This window comes from Cupressus sempervirens, chromosome 4, assembly GCF_028749045.1.
Source record: "Cupressus sempervirens isolate cs-2001-9-10 chromosome 4, ASM2874904v1, whole genome shotgun sequence".
NCBI classification, from domain to species: Eukaryota; Viridiplantae; Streptophyta; class Pinopsida; order Cupressales; family Cupressaceae; genus Cupressus; species Cupressus sempervirens.
Genome location: NC_143121.1, coordinates 367467884 through 367483299, shown reverse-complemented (window position 1 = coordinate 367483299; position 15416 = coordinate 367467884). Strand labels below are relative to the sequence as shown.

General features: G+C 34.9%; 1 pseudogene; it reads right to left on the bottom strand.

Moving 5' to 3' along the window:
* Positions 1-606: 606 nt before the first annotated feature.
* Positions 607-7101, bottom strand: LOC149561591 (acidic endochitinase-like; annotated as a pseudogene).
* Between the last annotated feature and the right edge of the window lie 8315 nt (positions 7102-15416).

The window sequence follows — 15416 nt, the reverse complement described above, 5'->3', positions numbered from 1 at the left end:
TTTTTAATTAAATATATTTAAAAGTTTATTGTATTCAAATTTTATTGATTAAAAAGAGTTGAATAATACGAACCTATTTTTAAAGAAATATTATTATGTTATTTTGGATGTAAATGAGAAAAAGATATTTTATTATGTATTCTTAAAGTTTTTTTTAACAGTTTCAAATATGCACGATAGCTGAAATAAGTAATTAAATCAAGCACATTTTCATTATCATTTAATTCTATGGTGGGATTTATTGCTAATTTTATTTATTTTGTAGTCCCTCTTAAAGAAAAGAAAACTTACTTGCCTCAAGTCAAACTCTTTTTGTTTTCATCTTTGTTCCAGGAAAAGACTAAGTACAAATTGGCTATGCTTTTCAATGTTCAACTATGAAATGAGAGAAATACTCATAAGCAATATTATTTTATTTAAATGAGAAACCCAAAAGTGTGCACATCATTGTCATCGATAATTTGAAAGCTTTCATTGGTTTGAAGAAAAATAGGATGAGAATCACCTAAGCATAAAGTCTTTCTTTAAACTTTTCTATAATGATGACACCATATACATGATGAGTCACCTCATTAGTATTTGGTGTGGGAACTGAAACAAATTTGATTAGACAAATTCTTTAACTGATGAGCTATAACTTGTTTGCTCGGCATTGTACTTAGCCCACATCTTGACTCCTCCATACTTGGAGGATGCCTTGATTTGTAGAAGAACTATAAAGGTGAGTGTGTTTGTAGGAATGAAGCCACTTCTAATAGCTGCAAAGGAATTGGGAAGCCCTATAAAGAAACCCACTACTTGAAAAGTCATTATGGGCATTGTCTATGTGTTCCATGCATTCACCAGACTAGTAGTGTCCATGTTTGCATACTTGCATTGGCCTTTGTTATAAAATTGGATCCACACATAGTTGAATAGCCTCGTCTACAAGGCCACATCCAGATGCTAGTGAACATAAGGGCACTGTGGTGTAGAGCTACGGTAGACATTCTTCGATGATGTGCTAAGAGAAAACAATACCCTTGCCAAATTGTCCTAGTGCTTTGTCATGGCTTCAATATCAAAATTTGTGCAATCCAGAATGGCGGCTCCAAAAGGCCCAAAGCTGGCATTTCCTCCAAGATAGTTGTTCTACAGATATATTGCCATATTTTGTGCATTTTCTATGGAGATGATGGAATAACTTCCATTGACACCTTCGAGTGAGAGAAGTACCTTTACACCGAGCTAGATTGACATGAGGCAATGTTGAAACTTAGTGATTGGCACACTCCTATAGAGGGCTCATAGTGGCTAGCTAGGTTGAGAACTAACATTTTTCCATTATCGAAGGTGGTGAGAAAGGAGATAATAAAAAATGTAAGGAAGCAAAGGTGCACGAAATCTCTTCCTACACTAATCTTTGAGAGGACAATTATGCAAATTCAACTAACTATTGTAAAGATCTCAAGAAACACATAAAAATATAATAAAAATAATAATGAACACATAACACAATGATTACCATGGGGAAACCCTTCTAGGAGAAAAACCCCACCATCCAAAACTTGCAAAATGTATTCTAAAATGAAGAAGATTACAATACACTTGCAATGCAAGTTCTTATAGGAGCACATCACGACAACTCGAAATCAGACTCAGACTTAGAGAGACTCCTTCTAGCACCTAGTCTTGCAAACAGAACTTGATGATTCGAACACCTATCCAAGCCCTCCTTTTATAGTGATTTACAACTTGGAAACCATTTGTGGTCTTACAAAACTATGGACAAAAAAATCATGCCACATGTTACCCACTTGTCATTTGTAACTCCAAGAATAGCATTTTTGTCCATAATTTTTTCCTCTAGTTTACATCCCCATAAAAATCATATAATGAGTTTTTTATACTCTAAAATTATGCCCATCTATATTATCTTAGGAATAAGACACATTTTTAACAAATCATACAACTTTTTCCAACTCATAAACATGTCAAAAACTACCATAAAAAAATTCTAGAATTTTCTAGAAAAAACTTGCAAAGTTGAGACACAATTCTCAATATTCTCTCACTTGTTGAACACCTTGCAAGAGTCAGGGGATCTAAAGTGTCATGGACTTAATTTCTAGGGGCTTAGTTAATGCATCAACAACATTCACCAAAGTCTCCACATTATCCAACTTCACCTTTTTGTCCTTGACCATACCTCTCACAAAATGATATTGTACATCAATGTGCTTGGTCCTAGCATGAAATGTCAGGTTCTTCAGTAGGTAGATTGCACTCTGATTGTCACTATAAATTGTCACTGGACCTTTTTTGAATCTATATCTACACACAGTCTCTTTAGCTAGATAGGTACCTTGTAGGCATGAATATATGCCATATACTCTGCTTTTGTAGTGGACAAACTGACCATAGCTTGTCACTTTCTCATCCAACTAATTGCACCACTGAATAATGTAAACACATATGCACTGGTGGATTTTCTTCTATCAACATCGCCAAACCTATCTCAATCCACATAGCCTTGAATATCCAAGGAATGCTCATTTCCTATTCTATTGAAACATATAGAATACTTTGAGGTACACCACAAGTATCTAAAAACTCATTTTACTGAATCCCAATGTGCTCTGTCTAAGATTAGACATGTAATGAGAAAGTACTTCTGTTGCTTGGGAAATGTTTTTTCTTGTATAGACCATAACATACATCAAGCTTTGAACAACACTCTAATACGGTACTCGGCTCATCTCTTCCATCTCCGATGGAGATGTAGGATACTATAAGATAGAAATCTTTGTTCCCATAGTAACAAGAACACTCAATGGTCTGGAATCCTGCATATTGAATCTTCTCAGAATATTACCAACATACTTACTTTGGTCTAGCCAAAAATTTCTATTTTGTCTACCTCTTATAATCTTCATTCCTAGAATGTACCTTGCTACACCAAGATCTTTCATTTCAAAATTTACAAAGAGCTGAGATTTAAATTCTACAATCAAACTTTTTCCTTTGTCAATAAACAACATGTCACCAACATATAAGGAAATAAAGAAGAAATAATCACCATCAAACCTATAGTATATATTGTGATCATATTTGGATCACACAAATCCCAAACTCAATAGATACATATCAAACTTCTGGTACCACATCCTAGGACTTTGTTTTAAACCATACAAGAATTTCTTCAATTTACAGACCAAATGACTTTTACCTTTCACCACAAAGTGCTCTGGCTATGTGATATAAATTTATTTATCTAAATCTTCATGAAGGAAAGCTATCTTCACATCCATTTTCTTAACTTCTAGATCATAAGCTACTGCAATAGGAAGTAAAAATCAAATGGATGTTATTTTTGCTATATTAGAAAAACTTTCACCATGATCAATTCCTACAACCTAGGAGTAACCTTTTGCAACCAATTGTGCTTTATACTTCTCAATGCTTCCATCTAAACCCATCTTCCTTTTCAACAACTATTTACAACCAACAGGCTTTTGTCCTTCAAGAAATGGTACAAGGTCTCATGTGGCATTCTGCTTAAGAGATGCCATCTCTTTGTCCATGGCTATTTTCTGGGACTTTGAATCATTTATACTAAGAGCCTCTTCTATAGATTTTGATTCATCAATATTAATATTCAAAGCAAATATACACCTCCAATCATTAGGAGAATACCCATATCTTTCTAGTACTTTCCTCTGTCTACTAGACCTTTGAACAAGATTTGATTCAAGTTCATGATCAGGTTCTGCCTTGTTCTCTGATGATTTAGAACCTATAGAGATCTCTTCAACATATTGTCTTTGTAAGGGCCTCGATTCAACTTTCTCAAGTATAGTTGGAAGTTGAATCACATCTTTCTTTTCTCCTATTTGTTACGGTTGCACTATAATAGAAAAAGGCTTAGTTTCTCTAAATATAACATTTCTAGAATAGAATACATTTTGTGCAATAGGATCCCAAAGCTTGTATCCTTTCAAAGTGTAGCTATATCTAATGAAGATATATTGGATAACTTTGTTTTCCAATTTTTTTCACTTCTCCTTTGGCACATGAGCATATGCCTCATAACCAAAAAATCTTAGATGTCTAAGTGAAGGCTTGTGGCCTAACCATGCTTCTATTAGTGTATTATCAATAAGAGCTAATGTAGGAGATCTATTTATCAAGTAGCAGCTAGTAGCTTAGCTTTAGCATAGAACTTTTCTTCTCGTCCAGCTCCACTCAGCATACTTCTATCCTTCTCCATCAAGGTCCTATTCATTCTTTCTACAGCTCCATTTTTCTATGGAGAATACGGAATTGTCTTCTCTCTTTTAATACCATAATCTTTACAAAATGTGTCAATATCATTAGAGAAAAATTCACTCCCATTATCAGTTCTTAAACACTTTATCTTCTTTCTAGTCTACAACTCAACTATTTCTTGAAATTCTTTGAAATGACTAAAAACTTCAAATTTACTCTTAAGGAAATAAAGGTCCATGTTCTTCTACTAAAATAATCAATGAAAGAAACATAATAAACTAATCTACCAATAGAAGGAACATCAACTGGGCCAAATACATCCCAATGGATTAGATCCAAAATACATGAAGACTTATGAGAACTTGAGTAAAACTAAATATGGTTTTGTTTATCATAGATACAATGCTCACAAAAATCAAACTCAAGATTATAGTCATTCAACCCATCAAGAAGGTTTTTATTTTTTTAAGATTCATAGAACCTTCTCACCTATAGGGTCGAGTCTCTAGTGCCATAACATAGTCTTTTCTGTAGGAAACTTTGATTAAGTAGATAGATCACCCTTGGGTACCCAAAAACCATGACCATCTGTTGAAAGAGAAATCCTTTATCCTTCTCCAACAAATTTTTCCTCTTCATAGTCTTATTAGAAGTACTATTGCACTCAACTATGCATCCATCAAGCTGGTATAATGTACCCAATTTGCTTCCTCTTGTTATTACAATAGCACCTCTCACCATTTTCACATGAGCTTCATAATACTATACATGTACACCTACATCTATTAGTTTGCTAATAGATAAAAAATTCCTTGCTAGTCCCAGGATATGCAAGACACCATCAAATCTTCTAATTCTACCATAAAAAAATTTCACATGAATACTTCCACAACCAACAATATCAAGAACTGAGTTATCGCCCAAATACACCTAACCACCATCAAACTTTTCATACTTACTAAGCCAATTTTTATTAGGGGTCATGTGAAAAGATACACCTAAGTCTATAAACCATGCATTGTCACTTGTATGAGTGGCCAAGGCTATGATGAAAACATCTACATCTTCCTTCTTGGACTTAAAAGAAGAATATTGCTTCTTTTTATTCTTCTCCTCTTTGCAATCGAAAGTGTCCAAGTTTGCCACAATTCCAGTAGACCACCTTGGACTTACCAAGAGATCTTGATCTCCCCTTATTCTTGGACTTAGAATAGCCATGCTAATTTTCATTCTTGCCTCTTTCTTTTGGTTTTCCTTGAATAGTCAAAGCCTCTTTGGCATTTAGAGAGACCTTCCTTCTTATCTCCTCATAAAGTAGAGAACCAACAATGTCCTCCATCTTAAGGATAAATGAAGTGCTTCCTATGGCCATGACAAGGCTGTCCCATGAGTCTAGAAATGAACATAGCAAGATTTGATACCTTTCTTTTTTATCCATTGACACCCCAACTAAGGTCAAGTGAGTCACCAACATATTAAAACTTTCAAGATTATCAAAAATCCATCCACCTTCTTCCATTCTCAAGGAATACAACTTCTTCCTCAAGAAAATATTGTTCACAAGTGATTTCTCATGATAGATCTCACTTAGCTTCTTCCAAAGCTTCTTTGTGCTAGGTTCTTCATGGACATTAATCAGAATCAAGTTTGTAAGACACAGTCTAATGGGACCTTTAGCTTTTCTATTTGTCACATTACATTGTCCAACTAAAGTCAGATCTATAGGCCTCAACTTATTATCATCAATCACATCCCATAGATCTTGATCAATCAATAGATCTTCTATCTTTAGCTTCCACATCTCAAAGTTTGTACTAGAAAAATTCTCTACATCAATCCTCCCTGATATGCTTGCCATCTTTGCAATCCTGCAACACAAAAATGAAATCCTCTAAACAAGCTCCCACTCAAACATTAATTAGTTCAAAAATCCTTGTACCCAACAAATAGAACCAAAAATGGCTAGACTCTAATACCACTTATAAGGAAATAAAGGTATGTGGAATCACTTCCTACACTAATCTTTGAGAGGATGATTATGCAAATTGAACTAACTATTGCATATCTCAAAAAATGCATAATAATATAATCAAAATAACAATGAATGTATAACACAATGATTACCATGGGGAAACCCTTCTAAGAGAAAAAACCTACTCTCCAAAACCTACACAATGTATCCTCAATTAAAGAAGATTATAATACACTTGCAATGCAAGTTCTTATAGGAGCACATCACCACAACTCAAACTCAAACTCAGATTTAGAGAGACTCCTTCTAGCACCCAGTCTTGCAAATAGAACTTGATGATTCAAATACCTCCCCAAACCCTCCTTTTATAGTGAATTACAACTTGGAAACCATTTTTGGTCTAATAAAACCATGGGCGAAAACCATGGCCAAAAGAACCGTGCAACATGTTACCCACTTTTCATTTGTAACTCCAAGAATAGAATTTTCGTCCATAATTTTGACCTCTAGTTTAGAGCCCCATAAAAGTCATATAATGAGTTGTTTATACTCTAAAAATATCCCTTCTATATTATTCTAGGGACAAGACACATTTTTAACAACTCATACACCTTTTTCCAACTCATAAACATGTGGAAAACTACCACAAACAAATTCTAGTATTTTCCAGAAAAAGCTTGCAAGGTTGAGAAATAATTCTCAACAACAAATGAAAAATTTCCACTTGCATAGGTGTTGGCGAGAGTGGCTTCATTGACATTTTTTCCCTAGTACATGACTATGCTTCCTGCTAATGCTTTACTTCAAAGTAGGGTAATCGCAACTGCTATAGGCACAACTTTCATTCTGCAACTCTCCATGGTTTCGAATGAATTATACATCTTGTTGGTGGGATTGAGGCCCTTATATTTCTTTCATCCAGACTTAAGTGTTTTAGTTGAAAGTATCTAGTAGCCATCGCTTCAATTGATATTAGTTCCCTGTCATGTCATGTGTGAGACACATCTCTAAGCGAGGGACCACACATGCCCCTTAATTAAATTTAACCATGTGGAATTATGTACATAGCGAGAGTCGATGTTCAAAGTGATCTTAATTGAGAAGAAGGCACTAGAATTCTCAAAAGGTTTGCATAGTGTGACTAGGAGCCCATCCTCATGTGCACCATAGACCATGATTTAAGGGTGAACCCATAATAATGGGTTACACTTTTTTGCCTAAACTGACATTGAACTATGAATTTTCAAGAAAATTTTCACTTTCAGTTGCAAATTGCCATTAAACAATTAGGAATTTGAAGATGAAGTAAATTAGAGTCTTTAAGGATTTTCTACGTGAAATCCAAATATATTTTTAATTTTTTTAAATTAATTTGATTGAATTATTTTTTCTCCCATAAAAATTGGTATGTTATCAGAAACCTAATTTTTAAAAGTGACATTGTTTTTGACACGCATAACTATTTTTCTACAATAGATATCAATGAGATTCTTTCAAATTTAGTTTGTTAACATCCTACCAAAACCACAGAGATGATTTGATGTTTTTATCCTTAGTATTTCATATTTCATTGGAGTTTAAAGTTTCCAAGTCCTAACATGAATTTGGACATACATGGCTTTTGACACATGTAACTTATTATATATTTACCCGATTTCAATTTTTTTTTTTTATTGAAAGAGGATTCGAATATGAAGACCATATTTATTTTTCAAATCATTTTTTTAATCTCTTAGTTACTATTTTTTCATGAGCATCCAATATATATGTGTTTTTTTAATAAAAAACCTCTGTTCAACTCATGTGCAAAAACATATATCTAAAAAATTGAAAATATAGAAAATTCATAGTCAGTAGAAAGTTCATTCAAATTACTACTATCATGCTAAAGGACATGACTTCAATGCTCTATCTAAACTTGGTAATGGAGCCTAGAATCCATGAAAACATTGTAAATCTTCTCCCACTTGGAAAAAACCAGTAATTTACTAGTTTTGATAAAAACTAATATTTCTAGTTTCTATTGAATCTAGGAAACCTAACCCATGTGGTTTAATAGGGTTGGCTCTAGTTTTGATCAAAACTAGAGTCAACCCTTAGGGCTTTAAAAAGAAAAAGAAATTGTCATATAAATTTTTTTTTTTCCAATTCTAACATTCAAATCGAATCAAATAACTTGTGCTTAAATTAGGAGGGAGGAAATATTTGTTAGTTTAAAGAATAATTTTGACAATTGGGTGTCAATACACTTGACCATTTTTCCACTAAACAATGCCGAACAAAGAGTAGGTGCCGAGTAATAGTAGGTGCCGAGTGTTAACAAGTGCCGAGTAACAGTAGGTGCTGAGTGTTAACAAGTGTCGAGTGTTAACAAGTGCTGAGTAACAGTAGGTGCCGAGTGATACAATTTTGTTTAGGTGCCGAACTATCTAGGAAATAGCATGTGTCGAGCATCAGCAATGCTTTAGAAGTCGAGTAACTGAGGATATCAGCATAAGAGTTTGTGATTGCACAAACTATGATGTAAACTATTTTTGTAGCCGACATAAGATAAATCTTGAACGATATAGAGATAAGAATGAATCTTTTACATTTCCTATGCAATTGGCATGCAGCCAATTGGAAAACTTGGAAAGGCATGCAACCAATCAACAAAAGACAAGTATTGAGCAGGAAATTGAGATTCAATGTGGATCGTAGATCCATATCTAACCCTAAGTCTTCGAAGTCTTTTTAAGGAAGATGAAAGGTTCATTAAAATAAATGAGAGGAGACTTAGAAAGTAAGAGCAACAATTCATTAATTAGTTGATCAGAGCAAAGCAAGGTAGACAAACAAAAATCAGATCTCAGAGGATCGAAATCAGAGAAAGAAACAGAACAAGTTCCTACATTCAGTAATCAAGGATTGCAAACAAACAGGTTTATAATACCTAATACTCTCTTACCATTGTATTAGAAAGAGAATCCTATGTAGATAGGTTGGCTTGACAGCTATTTTTAGAACCTTATCGAAAGGTGATTAAATCCTTTAACAGGGTGACACTTCATGTTAAGTGTTTGAAATCCTTTAACCAGATCACTATTGACACAGTGTAAAGCCTTTAATAGGGCAGGCCTTTAACGGGGCAGACCATCAAAAGTGGTTGAACAATATTGCTGCAGTAATTTTTGTGGGTATCATCTCCACCCCAGTTTTACCTTCTTATTCCTAGAGGGTTTCTAGGTTACCAAATTTTAGTGTTATGTGTTGTTGATGCATGTGTTTAGTTTCATGTTTACTTGATGTATTTACATGTATGCAATTTACTTCCACCTAAAAGTTTTATTGCCTAAAGTGTGATACTTCTGATTCACACCCCCCCCCACTCTCATAAGTACTCTTTCCATATTTGAATATTCCAACAATTGGTATCAGAGCAAATCCAAGTTCTCAAAAGGAAAAGCCTAACAGCTTGGAGGAAAAAATCTAAAGAGGGAAGCTTTCAAACTTGGAAAGATCATTGAAAATTAGGTGATAAATGTGCAACTTGCTCTGCATAGCTTGGATGAATTTAGAAACAAGTTGAGAAATTCATTAAAAAAAAGGAAGGATCTAGCCATAGCCAAAAATGAGATAAACTACAAGGAGATTGATACCACCAACATATTTTCCAACAGAGACACTAAAGAGTTTGATGCAGCAATAGCAGAACTGATGGAGAAAAAAAAAGTTCAAATAGAGGAGATAAGATCTCTCAAGATGGAACATGAATCACAAGCCATAATGATATGTGAAATTACTGAACAAAAGAAAAGAGTAGTTGATGATAAGGTCATGATGGAAAATGAAAAAAGAAATCTTGCAAACAGACTTGAAGAAAAATGTACTGAATTGGCAAGGATCTTAAACATGCAGATGGATACACTTTCCCAAATGATGAACCTTCATCATGAACTCAATGTGAAAGATATTGAGATCTCTACTTTGAAGACGCAAAATGAACAAATGCAGAATGAATTGGAGAGAGAAAAAGAGGTGGTAGAGAATCTCAACAAGTCAAGTGAAGCTATCAAATATTTTGAGCAATTACTGAAATCCCCAAGATCAACCCATGATACATCAGGATTTGGATACAACAGCACTGAAGTTGGAGAATCATCAAAGAGTGCAGAACAAAGAATTGATAAAAGTAAAGATGTTAAACCTACATGTCATTTCTGTGGAAAGAAAGGACATACATCTAATGTATGTAGAAGTAAGAATGCCCATAAGCATGATAAACCTAAAAGTATAAACCATTGTCATAAATGCAAGAAGCAAGGTCATCAAGCATATGAATGCAAAACCAAAACTACTAAGACATCAAGATTTGAGGGTCACTGTCATAATTGCAAAAAATATGGACATAGAGCTTTTGAATGTAGATCAAAGCCTATGCGGACATTAAATCAACTAGCAAAGACATCAAACCATGAATTTTGGGATTACAATACCAGGTACAGTTGTCACTATTGTCAAGAATATGGACATACACCCCAGAATTGCATAAGAATGCATTTCAAGGGAAACTATAAAAGATGGTTGAGTCAAACTACATGTTTCAATTGCTTAAAAACTAGTCATGTCAGCAGGAATTTCCCAACAAGGTCAAAGGCATCAAGTTCTAAGTTCAGCAATGGAAAGGAAAAGATAGATGTTGGACATATCAGAAGTGAAATGAGTAAGACATGGAAGAAGAAAGATGATTATATCATGTCAAGTGCAGAGATCACTTCACCTAATAGGTCAAGTGATCACACTTCATCAAATTAAGCAAAGAATAAGTGTGTGGAATTGATAAACCAAGTTACATCATACATCAGTTCCAAGACATAGAAGAACTACAAAGAAAAAATTAGCATAAGGAAAGATGCTAAGTCAAAATTGAGAGTTTTGCAAGATCTGTCAAAGATGCCTTCAGGTGCTGAGTTGCTAACAACGACCGAGTTGATAGATGATGCCAAGTTGTGAAATATCAATAGGAGCTGAGTAAAGTGAAACACAATGGGTGCCGAGTCATGTTGAACCCCTTCAGGTGCCGAGTAGACAGTTGTCAATGCACTAAGCATTAATTACTCTATATTGAAGGGTACATAAATTTGATTTTCGATCATTTTCCCACAATTCAAATGAGAAGCAAAGCCGAGAAGAGTGGAGAAGATCAAGGTCAGCTCAAAAGCCATTTGTGAAGATTTCAATAGTGATTCAGGACAAGTTTCATCGATTTGAGGTATTTTACTTAAGTGCCAAGCTACATAGAATTTACAAAGTTGTTTAAATCGTAAACCCAAGTTTGGAAAACAATGGCATCTAGGTTAGGAACCACTGAGGGTAGAGAGAGTCATGAAATACAGCTAGTCAGCAATGAAGTTAAACAACCTAAATTCAAGCCCATTCCAGAAGTAGCATACAAGAATGATCTTGCAGGTGCATTATCAGTTATTCCTGATAAAGTTGTTATGGGCCAAGATGTTCATAGATGTTATAACTGTAAAATTGGAGCCATAGGAGATTTAGAGATCTACAATGCTTATGACAAGCTATGTGAAAACAAAAGACTGAAAGATGAGTTCTCAATAATAGAAAGAAAAGGATTAACCAAAACTCTAGAATTTTTGATTGTTTTCAAAATTGAATGGTATGGATAGTTTTGAGTAGAATACATGATGGAGCCTTTTGGTTAGAGTCAGGGCCAGTAAAATTCACCAAGAAAACTGTTCATAGGGTTACTGGTATTCCAACCCTAGATCGGCCAAAGACCCTGTGAAGTGACAAAAGGGAAGTAATAGAGAAAAACATAGGTGCCAAATAGAATAATAGAGGAATGACTATTGACACAGTCGCAGATCCCCTACTAGATTTTGCTATGAGAATCATTTCAAACAAATTTTATCAATCAAACAGGTTAACCAGTGTACCTTGTATAGCAGTTGATGTTGCATACAAGATAATAAAAAAGGATCACACTTATGATCTAGTAGAGCTCATGTTTCAACAGATTAATGAGAATCTGGGAGCTATAAGGAAGAGCAAGGGAGCCCAGTGTAAATTTGGATCCATTTTGGTGTGCATATTTTTCTATCTGATGAAAGAATTCTCTTTTGTGGGTAAGGTAAGATGGAGTCCAAACAAAACAATTGTTGAACAAATCAATGGATACATTGAATAGATGGGTGAAATTTTTGATGCCCAAATGACTAGTTACTTTGAGGACTTCAAAAGGTCCATGAAAAAAAGAATGAGGATTCCAATCTCATTGACTGAGAAATATGAAAAGGACATTTGTTTTTTTGTAGATATAGATTTTACCTATATACAAGTAGTTATACCTAGAGTAAGATGGCTTAGGCCACTAGGTTATGAACTTGATATTGATCAAGCTTCTGCAGCAATAAAAACCCCCCTTGCAAAAGAAGCTTATAAAAATGTAAAAAATTTTGGAACCTATGATGTTGTTAAATCAAGGGTGATAACAGATTTGAAGACTGCTTCTACAGTAAAGAAAAAAGAAAAAATGGTGAGACAATTCAAGAGAAAATTTGGTGTTGAAGAAGAAGGAACAACAGAAGAGGAAGGAGAAGACATTGAAGAAGAGGGAGATAAACCTCAAGGTCTGACTCAAGGGTTAGGAGAAGATAAAGAGGAAAGTGCTGAGGAAGAAGAAGCCGAGGAAGCACAAGTTAAAAGAAAGGCAACAACTCCTCCTGCTCCTCAATCCAAGGGAAAGAAAGTAGATGCTCCTGCACCAAAGAGACCTACCACAAGGGCTGCACCACAAAAAGCCCAAGAGGAGGCAAAAGGAAAGAAGAAAGACTCAAAGAAGACTGTTGCCGAGTCTAAGAAAAGAAAATCCGTTGCCCCGCCTGAAACAGATGAGGAGAAGACAGAGTCAGAGGACAACAGTCAATTTCAAGTGGTAAGACACAAACCTTAGACTACTATTCATAGATTATGTTCAAAAAGTAGGAATGATGATTTGAAAGGTTTAAAGAACCTGAATATTTCTAATCTCACCAAAGAAGAGCAAAATAAATTACAGGAATCTGTGTATGCTATGATGGCTGAATATAAGCACACACCTCTAGAATTCGATGAATCAATGCCTAAAGAATTGTACAAAATTGTAGAGGATAAATGGCATTTTTGTTCACAAATGGAAAGGGAGATAAGTGAGTCAACATTAGCTAGATTTTTGCCTAATTTGTTTAGAGATCAAGTAAAAAATGCAGTAAAAAGGCTTAATAATAGATTCACTCCCAAGCATAGAGCATTCGACATATTACAGAATAAAATTGAAGAGGTAGTTACAAAATCCACAAGATTGTGGAAAATAGTTTACAAGAAAATAGAAGATGTGTATAATGAAGAATATAAGGCAGAGGCAAGTGCCAAGATAAGGGAAAAGAAGGTGTCAGGAACCAAAGAAAAAGACAAGGAACAAGTGGAGAAGAAGAGTGAAGAAGAAAAGGAAGAAAAGGAAAATACAGAGGAGAAAGAGGAAGAGAAAGATACAGCTGAGCCACAAGATCAAAGTGTGCAAGACACACAGGTATCTCCTCCTAGCCCTCCTCATGCCACCATCACACCTGCAGATATTATAAAAATAAAAGATGTTACAGACAATTCAAATCCAAGCATCAATCCATTAACTGCAAAGGATTTAGAAATCCTTGACCAATCATCACTAGTAGCAAAATTAAGTTCAAATCCTGTATTGGTCAGTGTTGATGAATCACAAAATCTAGAAGTTAAAACAAATATAGTCAAGGTAAAAGCACAAGTGCCACCCTCGACCATACAAACTACTAGTATTCTATTTCTTCCACCACCACCTCCACCAAGTGTAGACACTTATACACTTCAAATGCCGAGTACAGCAGCAGGGGAAATAAAAGAAAAATCTGAACAACCAACAAGTTCAACCCCACCTAGCAATCATAAAAGGGATACTCAAGCTGAAGAAAAAGATGAGACAAAGAAGGAGGAGTCTGCAATACAAACACTAGTTGCATTACCAAAATCTGGTACTCCAACATAGACTCTTCAGTAGCCGAGCACTGATGGGTTACAACTACAAATCAGGATACCAGGCTCAAGCTCATCAAAGGCACTCAAGAAACTTCACTATGGAGTTCTTGAGCTTGATGAAGAAATAAAGATCCCATATTATGAATCTAGCACTCTCACTGAAGAGAAGATCAATGAAATTCAGAGTGCACTGGATAGAAGAAGGAGACAAGAAGCACTAAGAAAAGAACACAAACATAAGCTTACCTTGAATGAAATCAAAGACATATTCATAGAAGCTCTCTTCTTACAGTCTCCAGATGAGTCAAGACCAATTATAGAGCAACTATCTGATATAGTTGACCAAGTGACTAGTGAAGACCAGGAAACAAATGCCAAATTTCTTGAATGGTCAGAAAGGAAGTTCCAAGGCAACGTAAATAATAAAATATCCGGTGATATAGCAGTGTCACAAGTAGAACTGGCAAAGAAAATTAAAACACATAAAACTATACTAAGAAACAGCTTTTCCCTGTACAACAAGTTGTGTGATTTTTCTACATTCACACAGGACACTAGCCAGAAAATGATGAGCTTGGAGGACAATATGAAGATTTCTAGCATGCAACTCCCCACAAATCTATCTCAGAGTGAGAAGCATTTTGCCTAATCACTTCACACACAAAGAGAGTTAGTTGTCTTAGCAGCAGAGGAGGCAACCACAAAAGCTAAATTGATGCAAATTCAATCCTCAATAACTCCTCATTTGGAACTACTTCACAAGGAGCAGATAAATGTAGAGATAGTCCTCAAGAAAGACCCCAATCTTTCTTCATCTGATGGACTTGTAAACCTAGCAGCAGAGATTGTCATCCAGCATAAGTCATTGGATGTCGCACTAGCAAATTGGGATGAAGCTTTGAAGGTACTCCTTGAAGTAAATAGTAAATTTTTAGCCAAGTATGGTATTTCTTTGTAAGACCCTTGACATAAGTGTCAAAAAGGGGGAGAATAAGTATGGAGGAGTGATAAGAAGAGATTAAGTATGGGGGAGTTAAGTACAAGAATGAAATGTTAAGTATGATAAAAGGGGGAGATAGAAAATTTTGGGAGACTTTTTGTTTGACAGATTTTAATTAGTCAGAATGCAGAAATAGGATAGAAATCA